The following is a 25,925-nucleotide window of genomic DNA, read 5'->3' on the forward strand; positions in this document are numbered from 1 at the left end:
TATTTTAATGTTTATAATATTTATCATAGGGTTTATATACCTTGGTTTATAATATTTATCTTAGTGTTTATCATAGCCTTTTCTCAATATGAAAATCAATCATGGTCAACCATGCTCCAATGATGCATTGTGACAAAGATTGTATCAATATGAAAATCAACAGTGATCAACCATGGTCCAACGTCGCATTGTGACAAAGATTGCCTCAACATTACAATCAACCATGGTCACATTGTGACAAAGATTGTCTCTTGGTCCAACGTCACATTGTGACAACCATTGTCAACCATGGTCCAACGTCACATTGTGACAAAGATTGTCTCAATATGAAAATCAACCATGGTCAAACATTATCCAACATCACATTGTGCCAAAGTTTATCTCAATATAAAATTCAATCATGGTCATCATAGTCCAATGTCACATTGTGACAAAGATTGTGTCAATATGAAAATCATTTGTGGTCAACCATGTTTATTTTAGGTTTTATAATATTTATCTTATATACCTAGGGTTTATAATATTTATCTTAAGGTTTATATACCTTGGGTTTATAATATTTATCTTAAGGTTTATATTCCTTGGGTTTATAATAAGATTTTATCAATATGAAAATTAATCATGATCAACCATTGTCCAATATCGCATTGTGACAAATATTGTCTCCATATGAAAGTCGGCGATGACAAACAATGGTCCAACGTCGCATTGTGACAAAGATTGCCCCAACATTACAATCAATCATGGTGAACCATGGTCAATAACCATAGTCACATTGTGACAAAGATTGTCTTTTGGTCAGACATCACATTGTGAGAACCATGCTCATTCGTGGTCAACCATGGTCCAACGTTGAATTGTAACAAAGATTATCTCAATATGAAAATCAACCAAGGTCAACCATGGCCAACCATTGTCCAACATCACATTGTGCTAAAGGTTGTCTCAATATGAAAATAAATCATGGTCAACCATCGTCCAACGTTGCATTGTGACAAAGATTGTGTCAATATGAAAATCATCCATGGTCAACCATGTTTATTTTAGGGTTTATATACCTTGGTTTTATAATATTTGTCTCTTGGGTTTTTAATATTAATCCCTTGGGTTTAATATTCTTTCCTCGATTTATAATACCTTGGGGTTTTCGAATTAATCCCTTGGGTTTATACTATCAATCCCTTGGGTTCATCAATCGAAGTGTTCATATCCCGTGGGTTTATCAATCCCTTGGTCCAACGTCACATTATGGCAACCATGTTCAACCATGGTTCAATGTCGCATTGTGAGAAAGATTGTCTCAATATGAAAATCAACCATGCTCAACCATGCTCAACCATTTTCCAACGTCACATTGTGCTAAAGGTTATCTCAATATGAAAATCAATCATGGTCGACCATAGTCCAACGTTGCATTGTGACAAAGATTATGTCAATATGAAAAGCATTTGTGGTCAACCATGTTTATTTGAGGGTTTATAATATTTATCTTAGGGCTTATATACCTTGGGTGTAACACCCTTCGGGGTAAATGTGCATATAAACAACATAATAGGAACAAAAATACAATAAAGATATCAGCCATCAAAATCCATATATACATCAATACATTTACACATGAAAATCAAGGGAATGATTTTTTCATTAATAAATGCAATGAACCAATCAGTGATGGGACTACCACATTCCACCCAACCATATATTGGATGAGCCAAGTCTCTCTTCAGCCAATCACCCCCATGCCATATTCCAAGCATGAATGTGGGATCTCAGAGAACACATCAATCAAAACTCATCCAGGGCTTCTAGAGGCCACCCACCTCAACCCATCAAATAGTGATTCCACCTCACAGTCAGACATCACCAAAAACCATCATCAGATTGGTCTCCATCCAAGCCTTCCAGGGCTTCTAGAGTGTTTGTCCAACCAAGGCTTCTAGAACTAGTAACTCAACCCATAACTTATATAGGGCTTCCAGAGTGTTTGTCCAACCAAGGCTTCTAGAACTAGTAACTCAACCCACAACTTATACAGGGCTTCCAGAGTGTTTGTCCAACCAAGGCTTCCAGGACTAGTAACTCAACCCACCAAGGGATTCCATAGCATTTTTCAAACCAAGGCTTCTAGGACTAGTAACTCAACCCAAGCTATTACAGGGCTTCTAGAGCGTTTGTTCAACCAGGGCTTCCAGGAATAGTAACTCAACCCAAGCTGTTACAGGGCTTCCAGGTCTAATAACTCAACCCAAGCTAAGGAAACATGAGAACCAACCAAAACAAAGCAATGAAATTAAACCCACAATCACCATGCCTATCCAAGAAATGGCAAGGCTAGGCAATCCACTATCGATCTAGGCAATCCTCCATGCCAATGACAGATCACAACCAAGAAACCATATGCATGTGCATTGCATGCCAAAATAGTGAAGAAACCATACATGCAACTCGGTACCTGCAAGAAAATATGATGTAGTTGTCGATGCTGATGCCTTTTTGCACTTTCCTGCTCTTCCTTTACCTTCTTACTCCAAGAATCCAAGTATGCCACACCCACCAAGAGTGCTCCAATAAAAATTTAAGTATCCAAGAGTATGTGAGAGAGAGAGAGAGAGAGAATAATGAGAGAGCTCCAAAAACTGAACTGACAAAAGATTCACATTAAAAGGAAGACGCTTTCCAGCTAATCTTTAGAAGCCTTTTTATTAATGAGGCCTCTATTTTCTTCATTTTCCATTATTTTCCTTCATTTTCCTCCTCACATGTAACCTATTACCTTTCACCTCCTTTTTCTCCTAATTTCCATTATTTTCCTTCATTTTCCTCCTCACATTCAACTTGTGACCGTTCACCTCCGTTTTCTCCTAATTTCCATTATTTTCATAAATAAATGTGCCAAAATACATTTTTCCTCTTTAATGCCTTAGCCATTGCCTTTGCCAATTTCCTTAACCATAAACAACCAAATGAACACCCACTAGGATGTCTTGCCCACCATTCAACTTGGAATACGTGTCCCATCATCTGTGGTATTTATATATTTTTACATGGAATTTTCACAAGGGATGTTACAGAACACTCCCCCTTGGTGGAACACCGTCCTCGGTGTTCAATGACACCTATAACCAACATCACTGTTGAAAACAAAACATACTGCCCATGGAGCTTTATAACACAGCTCGTTGCAGTATTTACAATGAAATATCTGCTCACAATCAAAACATCATGACAACATGAAAACATTCTGCTTACTGGAGCTTTATAACATAGCTCATTACGGTATTTACAATGATATACACATATACACATCTACACATATGTAAATTTTCTCAATCAACAAATAAAATAATATGATGCCTACATTCGCAACAAGGGAATCTAGAGGCTCACACCTCCACCCTCAAAGTAATACTAGGATCCACCTCCTTCCCAGGAAGTCCAGAATCCACTGCAAATTCAAATCTGCATCCAATGTCCAGCGCTATAATCCCGCACCACTTGTCCTCTCAATGAACAATTACCAGCTCATTGTTCCAGGGTGCACTCCCAATGTGCATTTGATTCCATCTGGCAATGCTAATGACCAAAACAAATCCATCCGTGACCTTCCCTTCTCTGCTACACAGTCCCTCGGGAATCCGGTCACCCCTTCCGTGCAGTCACTCACCTTCCAAGTTCCGCTGGCACCCCCATCCTGGGCAGTCCATCCCTTAGCAAGGCTTCCTCGCATCGGAAGATACAACAACCAAGGCATATCCCTACCTCAACACATCATATCGGTCATAACATGCTCATGGAAATCAATGGACATAGTTGGCTACTAGTGTCCCACAATGGCCCTGCTTCTGAAGTGCTCTACCAGCATATTGTTGCATTTCTAATTTCTTTCACTGTTGCTGCTAATTCTTGTAGTCGATTTCAACCACCCAACTGGGCATGTTCATGCTTCTTGTACCAAGAACATAACTTCCATTAGATTCAAAATAAATTGAAATAACTTCAAATCATACCTCATTGGTAGTTCGTCAATAAGGTACACTTGGAATCCTGTTCGCTTCCTGTCACAAGAAGTCAAACTAGCATCTTTGACCAAATCAACATGTATAAAAATATCACATCAAGTTAGCTCAAAACACAACCATCATAGATCAAAATCATAAATCACATGTAACCATCATAAACTAGAATCATATATCATAAACCAGAATCATAGATCATAAATCAGAATCATAGATCATAAACCAGAATCATAATTCACATGTAATCATCATATACCAGAATCATAAGTAACATGCATAATAAAACTAAAATACAATACCGATACATATCCTTCATCAATCCTTACTTTTGCCTTTGTTCTTTTGCATAGACACCGAATCGGTTGCCACACCCAGCAAACACCCAGTGCCTTCTCCTCCACCAGGTGCACATACGCATAATGTGCATCACACACATTCAACCACACTTGACACACAACACCATGCAATACATGCACCTACACCTTATGTACAATGCATACACCTACAATCATTGTAAAACACAGTGCATTCATCTATACTAGATGTGCAATACCACCCAATACATGTACCTACACAAAGTACAACACAACGAACACACACGCCACAATACCACGACTACATGATGCACATACATAATACCACATGCCCTCAACACAACATGTATGGCATGCACACAATACCACACGTGCACCAGTACCATATGTATAACATGTACACCAGTGCACACTACCACTGGTATACCGCATCACCTACACAATGTGTGCACAACATCACACGTACACGGTGTGACATGCACAACATGTACACAACGCCACATGTACACCACACCACTTGCACAATGTTTACACAATACCACATGTACATAGTACCACACGCACGACATGTATGCGACACCACATGTACACAACACCAAATGCAAGACATGTAGACAACACCACCTGCACACAGTGCCACCTGTACAACATGTACACAACACCACTCGTACAATCATGCACACCACACCATACAATCATGCACACCACACCATATGTACATAGCACCATATGTACAACATGCATGCAACACCACTTGTACATAGCATTGCATTGCCAACATGTACATAGCATTATCTGTACACAACACTGCATATCCAACATGCACATATCACCATATGCACACATGCCGCATATATGTCATGAAGACAGTACAACATGTATACAACACCCCATATGTAGTATTTACACAACCCTATTTGTACCATCCTATACATAACATTGGATAAATAACATGTACACATGTTATGTATAAACAACACCACAAGTGCATACATCACAGATGCAACATGTACAACATTCACAACACATGCATAACAGTAGTACCACACATTCGAAAACCACACTGGCCTTACCAAGAAACCTTGCTTCTAGTATCTCATCCATGCTTATCCTAGCATGTTGCAGACCACACTTCTTTCACTTTGCTGATGTATCCTTCAACATTACCTGCCATAACATAAACATAGGCATAATAGAAGTATACAATACCAAATCATATCCACATGATACTAACATCGTATATTTGTCGTGACTACTCTTCCCAATTGATTCCTCATAAGACTAGGAGCCTCTTCATGTCATTCTCCTGCATAAGCAATCATTCCTCCACAATAATGATCCCTAAAAACCCTGTTAAACAGTATCATAGATACATGGATACATACATACATATATAAATGTTAGCGTAAAAAAATCATGATTCTATCAGACAACGACATACATACATGCATACATGTATACATATATAAACATCAACATAATCATGATCATAACAAAATTGCCAAATAACATAAGGTCTAGGTTAAGAGAAATTTCTTTATTCATGCAACACATGCACAACATTGAGAACAATAGTTCCCAACATAGCCAAGGAATAAGACACTTCAAATCCATTTACTTTACCTTTTCCTGTTACCTTTCTCATGACTATACTGTTACTGTCCATTTACCACAATGGACCCAGCCAGTCCAACCAACTGTCATAGCATTACCTTTCGTTGTGCTTACTCATGCACCGAGCTTCATCTGAATCTTACATTACCTTTCGGGTACCACACAGCTCTCCCCGAGCTCCATCAACTTTCCTCTTTCCCAACCAATTCCCAAGACTCAAAACAATAAAAGAGAAGACAAGAAAAAACCAAGAAGAAGACCACAAAAACCCATAACGATATGACACTACAACAAAGTGGCAAGGCCTTGCACCAGACATAAACAAAACCAAAAATCAAGCTCAAAATACCAAAAGCACAAGACTGACACCATGAATCAATCCCCATGGTTCCCAAGGAAAGCTCAACTTGAGCCATCTTCAAGATTTCATGGAAACCTGTCTTGCCATGCAACTCCCTGCATCATGCTGCCATAAACACATAACTGTCAATGTATAATTAAGCATAATAATACACCAGTTACCTCATCTAATTGTGCCAAGCACACTTCTTGCAACTGAACACATCCACACCATCTCTCAAGGGACTCCAATCCTTTAACAGATCCACCTATAGCTAAAGACTAGCTAATATACCTGTCAAGTGCATGTTCATGAATATAGCACATATCCACATAATGTCAGACAAAATCAAGGTTAAGAAGACTTCCTGTGTGCAAAGCACTCATTCATTCGAAATTATGGTTTCCAAACATAGCCAAAGGAATTCTTGCCCAATTCCTTTCTTTTACCTTTTTACCTTGTTGGAATTGAGGCTTACTATATGTTGTCACACCACCCAACTGTTAGTTATATAGACACATCAACTATTACCTTGTCATGCTAATACCAAGCATGTTACCCTGCAATTGCTCACACATGTCAACCTCATGTTCCAAATATCAATACAATCATATCTATTAATTTGAAATCAATTGTTATCAAGATTAACAATCATGTCATAATCCATAGTTAACTCATAGTCATCACTCATAATACTACAACTATCACCTAATATACTCAAGTACATATCAACTGTCTTAACACATATATTTTAGTACAATCATTTTAAAACAAGATCATTTGAACACATAACCATATTATGCAATTCATCAAACATTCATACCATGTTAAATAAATAAACTAAATGACATAATCAACAGTCAAGCACCAAGTATATGACGTAAGCAACTGATACCTTAATGTATCTCAGGGGAGGTGATCTTGCTTTCACAATCAATCTAACTTTACAACACATCAGCTCAAGCACTCATAAGATCATGATATCCATAACAATATCTAACTAACATGTTCACATCGTAAACTCATACACATATGCAAAGTCAATCTAGATTAGTATGACACCATCTCACAAATATGTCGGTTCATACTTGAATATTGCAACCATAACCATCTGCATAGGTCAAACTAGGTTAACACAATACATATAACATCAAGATCTTCAAGGCAATGAACATAACCATCACGCATATGACCAATCCAAATTATAACATCAATATCTCAATGAAATGACCCTAATCATCAAGTTAATAGCATATAACAACAATAAGCTATATATCATACTCATCAACAACATAATCATCAAGTTATCTAATATAAAACAACAATAGTAATGCAAACAACTATAGGTTACACTTCATTTTGTTGTTCTGCATTTATTTAAGTTTTTATGAAGATAACTGGGTAAGAGAAGATGCAACCAACAACTAAGGATTCTTGAACAACCAGAGAGGACGGAGTTGGGGATTTCTGTAAGGGTTCCGTCGCGGTTTAGGGTTTCCTGCAAGTCCCTGAAGCACATTTACAACTAACATTACGGTACCACACCACTATTACTTGCCCGTACGCCTCTGCTGTTACCTTTATATGTATGCCGACAATCGGTTGTAGTTAACACATCCTCTTAGCCGTTTAGCCTCCCATGCCCCTCCCTGTTCGTTACTATTCCGGGTCATACAACGACGAGCTCCCCAACACTTCGAAGGCAGCTGGCACGGGTTTTTAGTGATAGTTATGGAGGATATAGTTGATTATTCAGCAGACCCTTTGGAGGGAATCTCTATTTGGACACATCCTCATTCATCCCCGGCAGGCGTCTTCTCCTTTGACTGTGAACTCTCCGAGGCCGTCGAAGCGCTGCCATCTATCTCGGGGTCCAAAAGCTCAGTTATTACCCTCCAAGAGATCAGCCCCACCCTGCCTAACCTCACGGATCAGCCTCTGTCGCCCTCTACTCTCCAGTTTGTGGATCATCCTCCAAACCCTAGCAGTGAAACCCTACTAGTGGGACTCGCCCCTTTCCCTCCCTCGGCTAGCTCTTGGGCCCCCTCGATTGCTCAATCCCTCAATCCTGTGTCTCAAGCTGCCACCTATCAACCCTCGCTGCCTTTTCCCGCTCCCTGTCTGGCAACCTCACCGGAATTCCTCCCTTATCTGGTGTCTTCACCTCGGCACCTAACCCAGACTCTACTATCCCTGGAACTCGCCCCCCTTCGACTGACTCTCAGCAACCCTCATCTGATGATTGGACCAGGCCATAAAAAAAAAGAGGTGTTTGAAACCTAAGGCCTATGAGGTTTTCCTTAGGCTAACCGAGGACACTCAATTGTGCGATTCCATGGACACAACAGATAGGGTTTTGGTGGGCCGTGTCAGGGGACGCAACTATACCGCGACAAGACTGAAGCAATGGGCAACTGAGGTATGGGGTCATCACCTGGCTGAACCTCCTTTCGTCCAAACTTTTGTCAAGGGATGGTTTGCCCTACGCTTTGCCAGGGTCGAACACACAAACTGGGTGCTCTCAACCGTCTGGCACATAGAACAGGTGTCGGTGCTCCTCCGCAGATGGACTCCCCTATTTGATCCTGAACAAGAGCGGCTTGAAGCTGGCCCCCTCTGGGTCCGTCTTCCCGGGTTACCATTACAATTCTGGTCTGAGGACGTCTTCAGACGTATTGGGAATGCACTTGGCACTTACTTAGAACATGACAAATCCTACCTCACTACAGGGAAGATGGCCTACGTAGGGTCCTGGTACATTTGGATACCACTAACGGATTACAGGAGTTCATCACTATCCAATGGAGGAATTTCTCTCGACGGAAGACATTGGATTATGAAGGAGTTCCCTTCAGATGCAGAAGATGCCATAAGGTAGGGCACCTATTTCGGGATTGCCCTCTTAATGGCAAGGCGCACACAGGGGGTTCTGGAAGGGTGATCCCACCAAAGTCACCACCGAAGCCGGGGGAACAACCCCCTGGAGCAGACTCAGAGGTACAAATGGAGATAGCTACTGAAAAGAAGACCCCCACACAAGCAACCCCGAAGAAGCGAGGCAGACCACCTCTTTGGCCACCCTCTTCTCCTCTCACAAGGGCTAGGGCGGCCACCGAGACTGCAGATGCTTCGGGTAAGAACTCTCCCTCTACAATTTTTTCTCATCTGCTCTCTAATGCAAATGGTAATGTTTCTTCTGCTTCTGGCATTATTCATGGCTTGGTTGGACTCTCTCTGCCCCCTACCTCTTTGGCCTGCTCCCTTAGTCCCCCCTCATCTACTTTCTCTACCATTCCCCCTTCACCCCCTTCACCCCCTCCCATAATCCCTTATGCACCTGAGTCGAGGCCTCCCTCCCCGCAATATCAGACCCAATCCAAGGAAAAAACACAAGCCCTAGACCACATTGGATTAGATCTGATTACTTCTCCCTTCCCCCCTAAACTCCCTCGTGGTCGACACTCGTCTCTCTCCAAAGCATAGAGCCTGGCTGGAGATGAGATTGCTTCTAGAAAACAAGCAACCATTCATGGGGCACTTAGAGCACGGACCGCCCTGAAGGAGCCCCCCCCATGAAGATAGTCTCCTTCAACTGCAGAGGGCTCGCTAGGCCCGATAAAAAACTAGCACTTCGAAGAATGATAGCTACAGAACTGGTGGATGTCATTTTTTTACAGGAAACCCTAGGAACAGCTGAAGCCATCACTCACCTTCTAGAATCGATGCTCCCTGGATGGAAATTTCTTGGCCTTGATGCCAATGGAAGATCTGGTGGAATCGCCTTAGGCTTCAATCCGCACACCATTATTCTCCACAACTGTTGGGGTGGATCTGGGCATATTGGGGCAGATTTATTCATAGCTGACCTAGGATTGGAGATTCGGTTTTACAATGTGTATGGGCCTTGCCACCATCGGCCTGAATTCTGGGATCATCTCTTGAGCTCTGAGCTTCTTCAAAAGGAATACCTTATCATGGGAGGTGATTTAAATTTCTCCTTAGGCCATTCCAAATCATGGGGACACCGAGCTCAGAGAGACCCCCTATCTGATTATTTTGAGAATGCTCTGGATTCACACAACTTGATAGATATCCCCTCTGCAAAGCTGCAACCCACCTGGAGGAATAATATGATTGGGGATGACAGTCCAGCTTGCAGACTTGATCGATTCCTGATCATGGAAAAAATGCTTGACCATGGCCTTAATCATAAAAAATGGATGGGATAGGGAGGCATCTCCGATCATTTCCCTATATATATGGAAATCTGTGGTGGGCAAGGGAAGCCTAAGGGTCCATTTAAATTCTACTCTGCATGGTTAAAAGATGCTTCTTATATATGCATGGTCACAGATTTTTGGAAGAGAAATCCCCTAGATGCGGGAGGAAACATAGCTAAAGGTTTTTCTCATAATCTCACTGAGCTAAAGAGGCTTTCTAAACTATGGGCACACAACAAGAGGGTCAAGGATGATCAAACCCTGAGGAAGGCAGAAAGTAAAATAGAAGAATTTGAAAATGATCAGGGGGGGTTATACAGCTCCATCGAACACAAGTAAATAATCAACTCTTGCTATGCAGCCATAGGGAAAATATTAAAGGGAGAAGAAGCTTGGAGATTGAGGAGCATGGTGATCTGGCTGCAAGAGGGTGACGATAACACTAAATTTTATCACAAATATGCAAATGCAAGGAAAGCAATAAACTCCATCTAGAAACTCTCGGATGAATGAGGACAAACTGTAAACACTTTCCCCCAGTTGGATTCATTGGCATCTTCTCATTTCAAAAATATTTACAGAGCTCCCCCTGATGTCAATCTAGCTAAAATAATTCAAGTAGCTCAGCTTTTTCCATGATTTGTGGAATAGGAGGATGCCAGGGATTTGAATATGGAAGTCTCTCTAGGGGTACTGGAAGCCACTCTCAAATTCTTTAAGAAAGATAAGAACCTTGGGCCAGATGGGTGGTCGATAGAGTTCTATCTAGCTTTCTTTGAGATTTTGGGCGGAAACCTCCTCAAAGTCATTGAGTACTCCAGACTTAACGGTAGAATGCATGCTCCCTTCTCCTCAAACTTCATTGCACTCATCCCCAAGACCAATAAGCCGACCACTTTTAATGACTACAAACCGATTTCATTGTGCAACTGCATGTATAAAATCATGGCCAAAATTATAGCCAATAGACTGAAACCTATATTATCCGAACGCATATCTCTGGAGAAATTTGCCTTCCTACAAGATCGCCAGATTCATGAAGCCGTGGGGACAGCTCAGGAGGTTTTGCACTCTCTGCATGTCAAGAAAATCAAAGGTATGATTCTTAAGGTAGATCTCTCAAAGGCTTTTGACAGAGTTTGCTGGTTGTACTTAAGAATGTTGTTAACCCACCTAGGTTTTCCTTTTGCTTTCATTAAATGGATTATGAGTTGTATCACTAATATACCATTCAGTGTTCTGGTTAACGGAAGCACATCTCCCTTCTTTCATTCTGAAAGAGGCCTATGCCAAGGATGCCCTCTGTCACCATTACTTTTTCTCCTCATTATGGAAGGGCTCAGCAGAATAGTCAAAGAAGAATTCAGAAGGGGCAGATTGCATGGCATAAAAATCACAGATGACTGCATCTTGACTCATTTGTTATTTGTGGACGATGTCTTGATATTTCTCAATGGAGGCATTGGGGACCTGACGAATATGAAGAATATCTTCTCTCTATTCAAATCAGCCACTGGAATGACTATTAACTGCACCAAGTCTACTTTAACAGTGGCAGGATGCTCCCAGCACGAAATCCATTATGCTCTTCAAAGATTTCAGTTCTCCCATCTGGGTCTGGAGGAGGGTCTCAAATATCTGGGATACAAGCTGAAACCTTTGGGTTAAAAAATAGCAGACTGGACCTGGATTATTATGAAGATGGAAAAGAGACTCAACATCTGGTATCATAAATATCTATCCAGGGTAGGCAAGCTTATTCTTATTAAAAGTGTACTGGAGGCTACCCTGGTCTATTGGATGACCCTGGCATGGATTCCCAAGGGCATTCTCTCTAGGATACAGGCCTTATGTTGTAGATTCCTTTGGAAGGGTAGTCAGACGAGGAAAATTTTTGCATGGGTCAAGTGGGACGCTCTAAACCTGCCAAAAAAATGGGGTGGCTGGGGCATTAAGAAGCTGGAGGATTTCTCCTCAGCACTGGCAGCAAAACTTGGTTGGCAGCTCATTACAACTAGCAGTCTTTGGACAAAGGTGGTTGTCTCCAAATATATTGCCCCACTACAAGTGATGGACTGGCTTAGACTACCTCAAAGGCTCTCCACAGGGATCTCAATAATATGGAAGGCTGTCATCAAGTCTATGGACTCCATCAGAGCAGGTATTACTTGGAAAATACAATCTGGATCGGCTGTGAGGATTGGGTTGGATCCATGGATTGGTTGTGGTAATGCTCACAGGCTGCCAATAGAACTCACAAACCACCTCAATGCAGCGAATATCACTCACATTAGTCACATCGCAGACTCTGAGCATACCACTTTATTTCAGCAAGCATGGAAATCGGCTCATTGTCTGAATATCCCACATCAATGGTATCATACCTAGAATGATTATAACAAGACCCTTATAGAAGCACACATCCGAATAAGTGAGGGTGAAGATGAGATAATCTGGGCTCTTTCGAAGACCGGGAGATACTCTCCAAAGGAAGGCTACCTTGTTTTGGCTTAATCTCGCAGACCTCTAGACATAGAGTCATCGTGGAAGAATATTTGGAAATTAAAAGCACCTCCCAGATGTAGACTCCTTATGTGGACAATTTTAAAAAACAAAATCCCCACAGGAGACAACCTCCTCAAGCGTTCTCAATATGGTCCATATTGGTGTTGTCTCTGTAAATGCTGCAATGAATCAATCCCTCATCTATTTATAGAGTGCACAATGGCACAAGAACTATGGCAATCTCTTTTAACATCGGTGGCACCACAATGCAGGTGGACGGGAGCATCTATCACAGAAGCATGGACCGATTGGTGGACTAATGCCATCCCGACCAAGCTTAGGAACCTACCTCTCCTCACTTGTTGGGCTCTCTGGATCGCAAGGAACAGACTCATTTTTCAGAACATCGCCCCACATTGGCCCTCCATTGCTGCTCGTGTTTTGTCTGATTTCGCCCTCCTTCCGGATGACACTGAACTCCCCAGATCCTGTATTACTGCAACAGAGACTATTAATCATCGGTTTCCTTGGGCCTATTTTGACGGCTCCACCTAGGAGGGAGGATGTGGCGGGGGCGCCATTCTTCATTTATTTGTTTCCCACCAATACAACATTCAAATGGGATTAGGGAGGGGAACAAATAACTTTGTTGAATTAACCACCGCAAAATTTATTGTTCAATTTTCTTTGGATAAACATTGCAGAGATCTACAATTATTTGGGGACTCTAAAGTTGTTTGTGACTAGTTAAACAAAACTACTAGATGCTCTGCTTTTCCATTGAGACATATTCTAGATGAGGCTCTGTGACTTATCTCTTATTTTGAATCTTTTACATGCCATCATATCTACAGGGAACAGAACACAGCTACCGACAAACTATCTAAGGAGGCGGTGGATAGGCCTCCAGGCACTTGGTTAATTCAGGAACAGAGGGAAGGCACTCATTACCAATACTTCCATCGGCCATATATGGACATAGCTGTATAGCATTGACTCAATGGCAGCCAAGACTACTTCATATGATTTTTTTGTCGTCAGTCATTATTCCATCTGTAAATATACATATTTTCTCTTGAAATGCTCAGCACTATCCAGGTGTTGGACTACTTATCTGGTAAATTATTATGCAGTGTATTACATGACATTGATGCCTTCCTACGTGGACATAAGGCATCAATTTTTTGAACAGTTACACACCTGAACTTTATTTTTGGACAAGAAGCACCTCTCTTATAGCATATGCATCATGCATTTACAACATGTATTTTCCTTACTTAATGAAAATTATGATTTTTCCAAGGGGAAAAAACTAGAAGTTACTATCATTCTTGAGTATTTGACACATGTGCATATAACCACACTAATCATCTAACATCTATCATGAATGTAACCATAACATCAAATATATGTTCATAACCCTAATGCATACAATAATCCTTAACTTACATACCTGCATGCCAAACATACACTACCTGTATGACGATCTCCTCTTATCCCAAAGTCTAATCATGCAACCCCATTATGATTATCTGCATCCCTTGCTCTATCTCAACTAGCTCAATAGCATCATAACAACCAATAGCATCATGATGGCCTAAATTGCATACAATGACTTCACAAGGCATGTTTGACTTACTATACATGCATAATCATAGCCACGACCATACATGCATAACAACAACCATTAATCCATTGTACACATTGCCACATGCAACCAGCAGTATGCATAAGCAATGCCAAATCAACTACACCTACGCATAAACGCATGTAATTGAACATAAGCGATCATATCTTGTAATCAACCTAAAAGACTGATACATGTAATCAAAATATGGAAAAATGTAACCTAACATACAAGGATGTAAGTAGATAACATGAAATCAACATGTAAGCGACATATAATTCGTACACAGTCAGTCACATGTTCCAAAAATCAAGACATCATGTCTATTAATTTGAAATCAGCATTCACCAATACAATGCAATGAACCAACCGATGATTTCAAATTAATAGATATGATGTCTTGATTTTTGGAACATGTGACTGACTATGTACGAATTATATGCCCGATCTCCAATGTCCAATTATGGAAATAGGATTTCCAAAACTCTACTAAATTTAACCACACTTGAAAAGAAATTGATTTTCATTTCTTATACATTTTGTATGAGATTAATTCAAAACATTGCATTTATTCCACTTGTAACATTATAACTAAAAACATGTCACATTTCCATTTCCTCACATGCAACTTTTCAAATTCCTTGCATGCAACCTTTCAAATTCCCTACATGCAACTCTTCATATTCTTTGCATTCAAATAGGAACAGATCAGCTACATCCATATTATCATACTAAAATACTATCCCATCTAAAAAATTACATTTTCTTCAAACAATTACCATACTTTTACATTTTCTTCAAACAACTACTATACTTGCAGTGGTATGATCCGGATTATCCACAATTTTGTGTTCATTCTGTCGACGTTTCAAACCCCAAAGAGGGTCCATCATCAGGACTAATAGAATATGAATGAAAGCTTATTGAAAGAAGAGTCAAACGACGTGGGAATAAATAAACCAAGATTCCTATTTTTTAAAGAAGCCGACACTCATATGTATGAATTCTTATTTATTTTATTTTAATTAATTATTATTTTATTCAAAGATTAATTTATTAGTTTATAATTTAATTTATTAGTTTATAGTTTGATTAATTAGTTTAATCTAATTCATAATTTTTCTGGTGACCAACCTATCATCCTCCAAACCCTAGCAGTGAAACCCTACTAGTGGGACTCGACCCTTTCCCTCCCTTGGCTAGCTCTTGGGCCCCCTTGATTGCTCAATCCCTCAATCCTGTGTCTCAAGCTGCCATCTATCAACCCTCGCTACCTTTTCCCGCTCCCCGTCTGGAAACCTCACCGAAATTCCTCCCTTATCTGGTGTCTTCACCTCGGCACCTAGCCCAGACTCTATTATACCTGGAACTTGCCCCCTTTCAATTGACTCTCAACAACCCTCATCTGATGATTGGACCAGGCCATAAAAAAAAGAGGTGTTTGAAACCTAAGGCCTGTGAGGTTTTCCTTAGGCTAACTGAGGACACTCAATTGTGCAATTCCATGGACACAACAAATAGGGTTTTGGTGGGCCGTGTCAGGGGACGCAATTATATCGCGACAAGACTGAAGCAATGGGCAACTGAGGTATGGGGTCATCACCTGGTTGAACCTCCTTTCGTCCAAACTTTTGTCAAGGGATGGTTTGCCCTACGCTTTGCCAGGGTTGAACACACAAACTGGGTGGTCTCAACCGTCTGGCACATAGAACAAGTGTCGGTGCTCCTCCGCAGATGGACTCCCCTATTTGATATTGAACAAGAGCGACTTGAAGCTGGCCCCCTATGGGTCCGTCTTCCCGAGTTACCATTACAATTCTGGTCTAAGGACATCTTCAGATGTATTGGGAATGCACTTGGCACTTACTTAGAACATGACAAATCCTACCTCACTACAGGGAAGATGGCCTACGCCAGGGTCCTGGTACATTTGGATACCACTAACGGATTACAGGAGTTCATCATTATCCAATGGAGGAATTTCTCTCGGCGGAAGACATTGGATTATGAAGGAGTTCCCTTCAGATGCAGAAGATTCCATGAGGTAGGGCACCTATTTTGGGATTTCCCTCTTAATGGAAAAGCGCACACAGGGGGTTCTGGAAGGGTGATCCCACCAAAGTCAACACCGAAGCTGGGGGAACAGCCCCGTGGAGCAGACTCAGAGGTACAAACGAAGAGAGCTACTGAAAAGAAGACCCCCACACAAGCAACCCTAAAGAAGCGAGGTAGACCACCTCTTCGGCCACCATCTCTCACAAGGGCTAGGGCGGCCACCGAGACTGCAGATGCTTCAGGTAAGAACTCTCCCTCTGCAATTTTTTCTCATATGCTCTCTAATGCAAATGGTAATGTTTCTTTTGATTTTGGCATTATTCATGGCTTGGTTGGACTCTCTCTGCCACCTACCTCTTTGGCCTGCTCCCTTAGTCCCCACTCATCTACTTTCTCTACCATTCCCCCTTCGCTCCCGGATCCCCCTCCCCTAATCCCTTATGCACCTGAGTCGGGGCCTCCCTCCCCGCGATATCAGACCCGATCCAAGGAAAAAACACAGGCCCTGGACCACATTGGATTAGATCTGATTACTTCCCCCTTCCCCCCTAAACTCCCTCGTGGTCGACCCTCATCTCTCTCCAAAGCATAGAGCCTGGCTGGAGATGAGATTGCTTCTAGAAAACAAGCAACCATTCATGGGGCACTTAGAGCACGAACCCCCCTGAAGGAGCCTCCCCCATGAAGATAGTCTCCTTCAACTGCAGAGGGCTCGCTAGGCCCGATAAAAAACTAGCACTTCGAAGAATGATAGCTGCAGAACCGGTGGATGTCATCTTTTTACAAGAAACCCTAGGAACAGCTGAAGCCATCACTCACCTTCTAGAATCGATGCTCCCTGGATGGAAATTTCTTGGCCTTGATGCCAATGGAAGATCTGGTGGAATCGCCTTAGGCTTCAATCCACACACCATTATTCTCCACAACTGTTGGGGTGGATCTGGGCGTATTGGGGCAGATTTATTCATAGCTGACCTAGGATTGGAGATTTGGTTTTACAATGTGTAGGGCCTTGCCACCATCGGCCTGAATTCTGGGATCATCTCTTGAGCTCTAAGCTTCTTCAAAAGGAATACCTTCTCATGGGAGGTGATTTAAATTTCTCCTTAGGCCATTCCAAATCGTGGGGACACCGAGCTCAGAGAGACCCCATATCTGTTTATTTTGAGAATGCTCTAGATTCACACAAATTGATAGATATCCCCTCTTTCAAAGCTGCAACCCACCTGGAGGAATAATATGATTGGGAATGACAGTCCAGCTCGCAGACTTGATCGATTCCTGATCAGGGAAAAACTGCTTGACCATGGCCTTAATCATAAACAATGGGTGGGATAGGGAGGCATCTCCGATCATTTCCCTATTTATATGGAAATCTGTGGTGGGCAAGGGAAGCCTAAGGGTCCATTTAAATTCTACTCTGCATTGTTAAAAAATTCTTCTTATATATGCATGGTCACATATTTTTGGAAGAGAAATCCCCTAGATGCGGGAGGAAACATAGCTAAAGGTTTTGCTCACAATCTCACTGAGCTGAAGAGGCTTTCTAAAATATGGGCACACAACAAGAGGGTCAAGGATGATCAAACCCTGAGGAAGGCAGAAAGTGAAATAGCAGAATTTGAAAATGATCAGGGGGGGTTATACAACTCCATCGAACACAAGCAAAGAATCAACTCTTGCTATGAAACCATAGGGAAAATCTTAAAGGGAGAAGAAGCTTGGAGATTGAGGAGCAGGGTGATCTGGCTGCAAGAGGGTGACGATAACACTAAATTTTATCACAAATATGCAAATGGGAGGAAAGCAATAAATTCCATCTGGAAACTCTCGGATGAATGAGGCCAAACTGTAAACACTTTCCCCCAGCTGGCTTCATTGGCATCCTCTCATTTCAAAAATATTTACAGAGCTCCCCCTGATGTCAATCTAGCTGAAATAATTCAAGTAGCTCAGCTTTTTCCATGCTTTGTGGAACAGGAGGATGCCAGGGATCTGACTATGGAAGTCTCTCTAGGGGAACTGGAAGCCACTCTCAAATGCTTTAAGAAAGATAAGAGCCTTGGGCCAGATGGGTGGTCGATAGAGTTCTATCTAGCTTTCTTTGAGATTCTGGGCACAGACCTCCTCAAAGTCATTGAGGACTCCAGACTTAACGGTAGAATGCATGCTCCCTTCTCCTCAACCTTCATTGCACTCATCCCCAAGACCGATAAGCCGACCACTTTTGATGACTACAGACCGATTTCATTGTGCAACTGCATTTATAAGATCATGGCCAAAATTATAGCCAACAGACTGAAACCTATCTTATCCAAACACATATCTCTGGAGCAATTTGCCTTCCTACAAGATCGCCAGATTCATGAAGCCGTGGGAACAGCTCAGGAGGTTTTGCACTCTCTGCATTTCAAGAAAATCAAAGGTATGATTCTTAAGGTATATCTCTCAAAGGATTTTGACAGAGTTTTCTGGTTGTACTTAAGAATGTTGTTAACCCACCTAGGTTTTCCTTTTTCTTTCATTAAATGGATTATGAGCTGTATCACTAATATACCATTCAGTGTTCTGGTTAACAGAAGCACATCTCCCTTCTTTCTGAAAGAGGCCTATGCCAAGGATGCCCTCTGTCACCATTACTTTTTCTCCTCATTATGGAAGGGCTCAGCAGAATAGTCAAAGAAGAATTCAAAAGGGGCAGATTGCATGGCATAAAAATCACAGATGACTGCATCTTGACTCATCTGTTATTTGTGGACGATGTCTTGATATTTCTCAATGGAGGCATTAGGGACCTGATGAATATGAAGAATATATTCTCTCTATTCAAATCAGCCACTAGAATGACTATTAACTGCACCAAGTCTACTTTAACAGTGGCAGGATGCTCCCAACACGAAATCCATTATGCTCTTCAACGATTTCAGTTCTCCCATCTGGGTCTGGAGGAGGGTCTCAAATATCTGGGATACAAGCTGAAACCTTTGGGTTACAAAATAGCAGACTGGACCTGGCTTATTGCAAAGATGGAAAAGAGACTCAACATCTGGTATCATAAATATCTATCCAGGGCAGGCAGGCTTATTCTTATTAAAAGTGTACTGGAGGCTACCCCGGTCTATTGGATGACCCTGGCATGGATTCCCAGGGGCATTCTCTCTAAGATACAGGCCTTATGTTGCAGATTCCTTTGGAAGGGTAGTCAGACGAGGAAAATTTTTGCATGGGTCAAGTGGGACGCTCTAAACCTGCCAAAAAAATGGGGTGGTTGGGGGATTAAGAAGCTAGAACATTTCTCCTCAGCACTGGCAGCAAAACTTGGTTGGCAGCTCATTACTACTAGCAGTCTTTGGACAAAGGTGGTTGTCTCCAAATATATTGCCCCACCACAAGTGATGGACTGGCTTAGACTAACTCAAAGGCTCTCCACAAGGATCTCAATAATATGGAAGGCGGTCATCAAGTCTATGGACTCCATCAGAGCAGGTATTACTTGGAAAATACATTCTGGATCGGCTATGAGGATTGGGTTGGACCCATTGTTGGCATTATGATTCAAGTGTTGTCCTTGATGGCAACTCACTCAGAGGTTGGTACAGATGCTCAGAAGTTGGTACAGGAGATGGCAACTTAATCAGAAGACAGATCCTAGTACAGCTTGCCAAGGAAGTTCATACACGCAGGTTTGTTAAGACCAAGTCGCGTGTACACGCAGGTTGGCTTCAGAAAAAGCGCGTGTATGTGGAAACGTACCTTTGGTCCATGGCGGTTAGTCCTTGGAAGTTGTGCCTATGGTTTTGGACCATGGCGTCTCGACGGACGTGTTGATCCCTAGTTTTGAAGTTGATGGTATTGTGTTACTATGGTTTTGGACCGTGGTATTGTAAAGGGCCTAAGGCTATATAAGGAGAAGATCATTAGGCAAATGAAGGAAGCAAGGAGCAAGAGTGTGTGAGTGATGAAGATCTGAGGAAGTGTGAGATCCAAGTGCTGGTTATGGGTTGGTGATCTGAACCAAGGTTTCACTCATGTGGAGGATGATGAATGATGGAACGAGATCTCAAGGCTTGGAATGATTATCTTCATATGGTTTAGATCAGATCAACTGACGCATGTTTATTATTATGATCTGGGTATGTTTTGATGTCTGATATTGCTGCAGAGTTATAAGTTAGAATTTGCAGATCTATACGCGGGTTGGCTTTGGTAAAAGAGCGTATACACGCAGGTTGGGTTCATCCAAGTAGCGTATACAATGTGAAGTATGATATTTGAAGATGAAGTTGGATCTGGTTGCTGTTATGTTGTCTGGTTGTTGTTGATAGGGTTACAGTGATTCAGAATTGGGTGTTTCAGTGATTTATGATGCAGGTTGTTCTACAATGGTGATTGTTTCATGGATCCAGTATGAAAATGTATGAAACGTGGTCCCGGGAAGATCGTAGGCCGGCACCTACGTACTGGTAAACATATCAGCCAGTACAAGAGCCAAGGGGGTTGTAGCTCCCTTCCAGGAGCAGCTGGAAAACGAGTGAAGGTTGTAGCCTTCTGTAGGGTTGGCACCTACGTACTAGTAAATGGATCGGCTAGTACAAGAGCTATGAAGGTTGTAGCCTTCTGTAGGGTTGGTACCTACGTACTAGTAAATGGATCGGCTAGTACAAGAGCTATGAGGGTTGTAGCCCTCTGCAGGTTGCAGCCTGCGTGCTGGTAAATGACTGCACCAGTGCATTGTAAAAGAAGTTTCTTATTAAAGAAGAAAGAGACGAATTGCAGCAGGTGGTTTTCACCCACATTGGGTTTCCACCTTATATCATGGTGTTCATGTGTGTGGCTTTTGTGTGATGATCTATTCTGTTATACTGCACCTGTTTACTGTTAATATGCTTAATAATATCCTGATGCATTTACTGAAGATAAGATTAACTGAATCATAAGATCTCTACATATACGCTAGTTGCTTTAGACACAGTCGCGTGTACACGCGGGTTCACTTAACTGAAGTCGCGTATATGTTTCTGAGTATGAAATTGAAAAGTTTTATCTGATCTGATAATACTGATTCACCCCCCCCTCTCAGTATTATTCTCAACACCCATGGATTGGTTGTGGTAATGCTCAAAGGCTGCCAATATAACTCACAAACCACCTCAATGCAGTGAATATCACTCACATTAGTCACATCGCAGACTCTGAGCATACCACTTTATTTCAGCAAGCATGGAAATCGGCTCATCGTCTGAATATCCCACATCAATGGTATCAGACCTGGAATGATTATATCGAGGCCCTTACAGAAGCACACATCCGAATAAGTGAGGGTGAAGATGAGGTAATCTGGGCTCTTTCGAAGACCGGGAGATACTCTCCAAAGGAAGGCTACCTTGTTTTGGCTGAATCTCGCAGACCTCTAGACATCGAGTCATGGTGGAAGAATCTTTGGAAATTAAAAGCACCTCCCAGATGTAGACTCCTTATGTGGACAATTTTAAAAAACAAAATCCCCACAGGAGACAACCTCCTCAAGCGTTCTCAATATGGTCCATATTGGTGTTGTCTCTGTAAATGCTGCAATGAATCAGTCCCTCATCTTTTTATAGAGTGCACAACGGCACAAGAACTATGGCAATCTATTTTAACATCGGTGGCACCACAATGCAGGTGGACGGGAGCATCTATCACAGAAGCATGGTCCGATTGGTGGACTAATGCCATCCCGACCAAGCTTAGGAACCTACCTCTCCTCACTTGTTGGGCTCTTTGGATCGCAAGGAACAGATTCATTTTTCAAAACATCGCCCCACATTGGCCCTCCATTGCTGCTTGTGTTTTGTATCATTTCACCCTCCTTCCGGATGACACTAAACTCCCCAGATCCTATATTACTGCAACAGAGACAATTAATCATTAGTTTCCTTGGGCCTATTTTGACGGCTCCACCCAGGAGGGAGGATGTGGCGGGGGCACCATTCTTCATTTATTTGTTTCCCACCAATACAACATTCAAATGGGATTAGGGAGGGGAACAAATAACTTTGTTGAATTAACCACCGCAAAATTTATTGTTCAATTTGCTTTGGATAAACATTGCAGAGATCTACAATTATTTGGGGACTCTAAAGTTGTATGTGACTGGTTAAACAAAACTACTAGATGCTCTGCTTTTTCATTGAGACATATTCTGGATGAGGCTCTGTGACTTATCTCTTTTTTTGACTCTTTTACATGCCATCATATCTACAGGGAACGGAACACAACTGCTGACAAACTATCCAAAGAGGCTGTGGACAGGCCTCCAGGCACTTGGTTAATTCAGGAACAGAGGGAAGGCGCTCATTACCAATACTTCCATCGGCCATATATGGACATAGCTGTATAGCACCGGCTCAATGGCAGCCAGGACTACTTCATATGTTTTTTTTTGTCGTCAGTCATTATTCCATCTGTAAATATACATGTTTTCTCTTGAGATGCTCAGCACTATCCAGGTGCTGGACTACTTATCTGGTAAATTATTATGCAGTATATTACATGACATTGATGCCTCCCTACGTGGACATAAGGCATCAATTTTTTGAACAGTTACACACCTGAACTTTATTTTTGGACAGGCAACACCTCTCTTATAGCATATGCATCATGCATTTACAACATGTAATTTTCCTTACTTAATGAAAATTACGATTTTTCCAAGGGGAAAAAATAGAAGTTACTATCATTCTTGACTATTTGACACATGTGCATATAACCACACTAATCATCTAACATCTATCATGAATGTAACCATAACATCAAATACATGTTCATAAACCTAATGTATATAACCCTAATGCATACAATAATCCTTAACTTACATCCCTGCATGCCAAACATACACTACCTGTATGACGATCTCCTCTTATCCCAAAGTCTAATCATGCAACCCCATTATGATTATCTTCATCCCTTGCTCTATCTCAACTAGCTCATTAGCATCATAACAACCAATAGCATCATGATGGCCTAAATTGCATACAATGACTTCACAAGTCATGTTTGACTTACTATACATGCATAATCATAGCCACGACCATACATGCATAACAACAACCATTAATCCATTGTACACATTGCCACATGCAACCAGCAGTATGCATAAGCAATGCCAAATCAACTACACCTACGCATAAACGCATGTAATTGAACATAAGCGATCATATCTTGTAATCAACCTAAAAGACTGATACATGTAATCAAAATATTCAAAAATGTAACCTAACATACAAGGATGTAAGTAGATAACATGAAATCAACATGTAAGCGACATATAATTCGTACACAGTCAGTCACATGTTCCAAAAATAAAGACATCATGTCTATTAATTTGAAATCAGCATTCGCCAATACAATGCAATGAACCAATCGGTGATTTCAAATTAATAGATACGATGTCTTGATTTTTGGAACATGTGACTTACTATGTACGAATTATATGCCCGATCTCCAATGTCCAATTATGGAAATGGGATTTCCAAAACTCTACTAAATTTAACCGCACTTGAAAAGAAATTGATTTTCATTTCTCATACATTTTGTATGAGATTAATTCAAAACATTTCATTTATTCCACTTGTAACATTATAACTAAAAACATGTCACATTTCCATTTCCTTACATGCAACTTTTCAAATTCCTTGCATGCAACCTTTCAAATTCCCTACATGCAACTCTTCATATTCTTTGCATTCAAATAGGAATAGATCAGCTACATCCATATTATCATACTAAAATACTATCCCATCTAAAAAATAACATTTTCTTCAAACAATTACCATACTTTTACATTTTCTTCAAACAACTACTATACTATTACATTTGCATGTAAGCATTTCTTCAAACACTTTACATATAAACTAATATAGCAAACTATTTGCATACAAGTAAGCATATATCAACTACAAGAATACTATTACACATCAATACTCTCCCCAACCACAAACACCATACTCATTGGTGCACTTTATCAAATAGTTTGTATGCAATTAATCATTGAACCATTTAAGCATTTCATCAAACACTTTGAATGCAAACTAATATAGCGAATGATTCAATGCATATATCAATGGAAATTGAACCATATGATCATTGGTATTTTCCCTCACTATAGTTCAAGTTTCAACTTCTCAGATTTCATAGGTGAAAAGTTATAACAAAAATACCAACACAATCATATTTGGTGCACAATTCTAGGAGTGTCCAGAAATCTTGACTTCCACTGGTCATATATCCTAAAATATAGTGAATAAATGTCTAAAATTTTTAATACAATATAAGTGGGATTTCCCCTCATTTTGGAAAAAATTTCAGCTCTTAAGAGTGCCTAGAAGAAAAGCTATAACAAAAATCTCAGCGTGACCTGTTTGAAGCCTGATTTTAGGAGCATTCAGAAGGCTCGCCTCCCTCTGCTCATATCTCGTAAAATATTATGACTCAATATCTAAAATTTCTACCACATAATCATTGGTATGTCCCCTCAATGTGGACGATTTGTCAGCTTTTGAAAGCCTATAGAAGATAAGTTATTTCATAAATTCCAACATGACCTATTTAAAGGTGCAATCAGGGAGGTCATCTTCCTTAGATCATAATTCTTAAACTATTGTGAACCAATATCTGAAATTTTTACCAAATTATCAGTGGGATTTACCTTCAGACATATTTTCAACTTCTAATATGCCACAGAAGAGAATTTATAACAGAGATGATAGAAAGGTCTAAAAGTTAACCTTTGTCCTTCATTTCACCTATGATAGAGCCCATCCAATCAAAGTGTTTGAACCATGCTCTGATACCACTCTATAACACCCTCCAGGGTAAATGTGCATATAAACAACATAATAGGAACATAAATACAATAAACATATCATCCATCAAAATCCATATATACATCAGTACATTTGTACATGAAAATCAAAGGAATGAATTTTTCATTAATAAATGCAATGAACCAACCGGTGATGGGACTACCACGTTCCACCCACCCATAGATTGGCTGAGCCAAGTCTCTCTTTAGCCACTCACCCCCATGCCATATTCCAAGCATGAATGTGGGATATCAGAGAACACATCAATCAAAACTCATCCAGGGCTTCTAGAGGCCACCCACCTCAACCCATCAAACAGTGATTCCACCTCACAGTTGGACATCACCAAAACCATCATCAGATTGGTCTCCATCCAAGCCTTCCAGGGCTT

The sequence above is a fragment of the Pinus tabuliformis genome, chromosome 1_2, assembly GCF_031772625.1.
Source record: "Pinus tabuliformis cultivar Carrire ecotype Pingquan chromosome 1_2, CPIR1, whole genome shotgun sequence".
NCBI classification, from domain to species: domain Eukaryota; kingdom Viridiplantae; phylum Streptophyta; class Pinopsida; order Pinales; family Pinaceae; genus Pinus; species Pinus tabuliformis.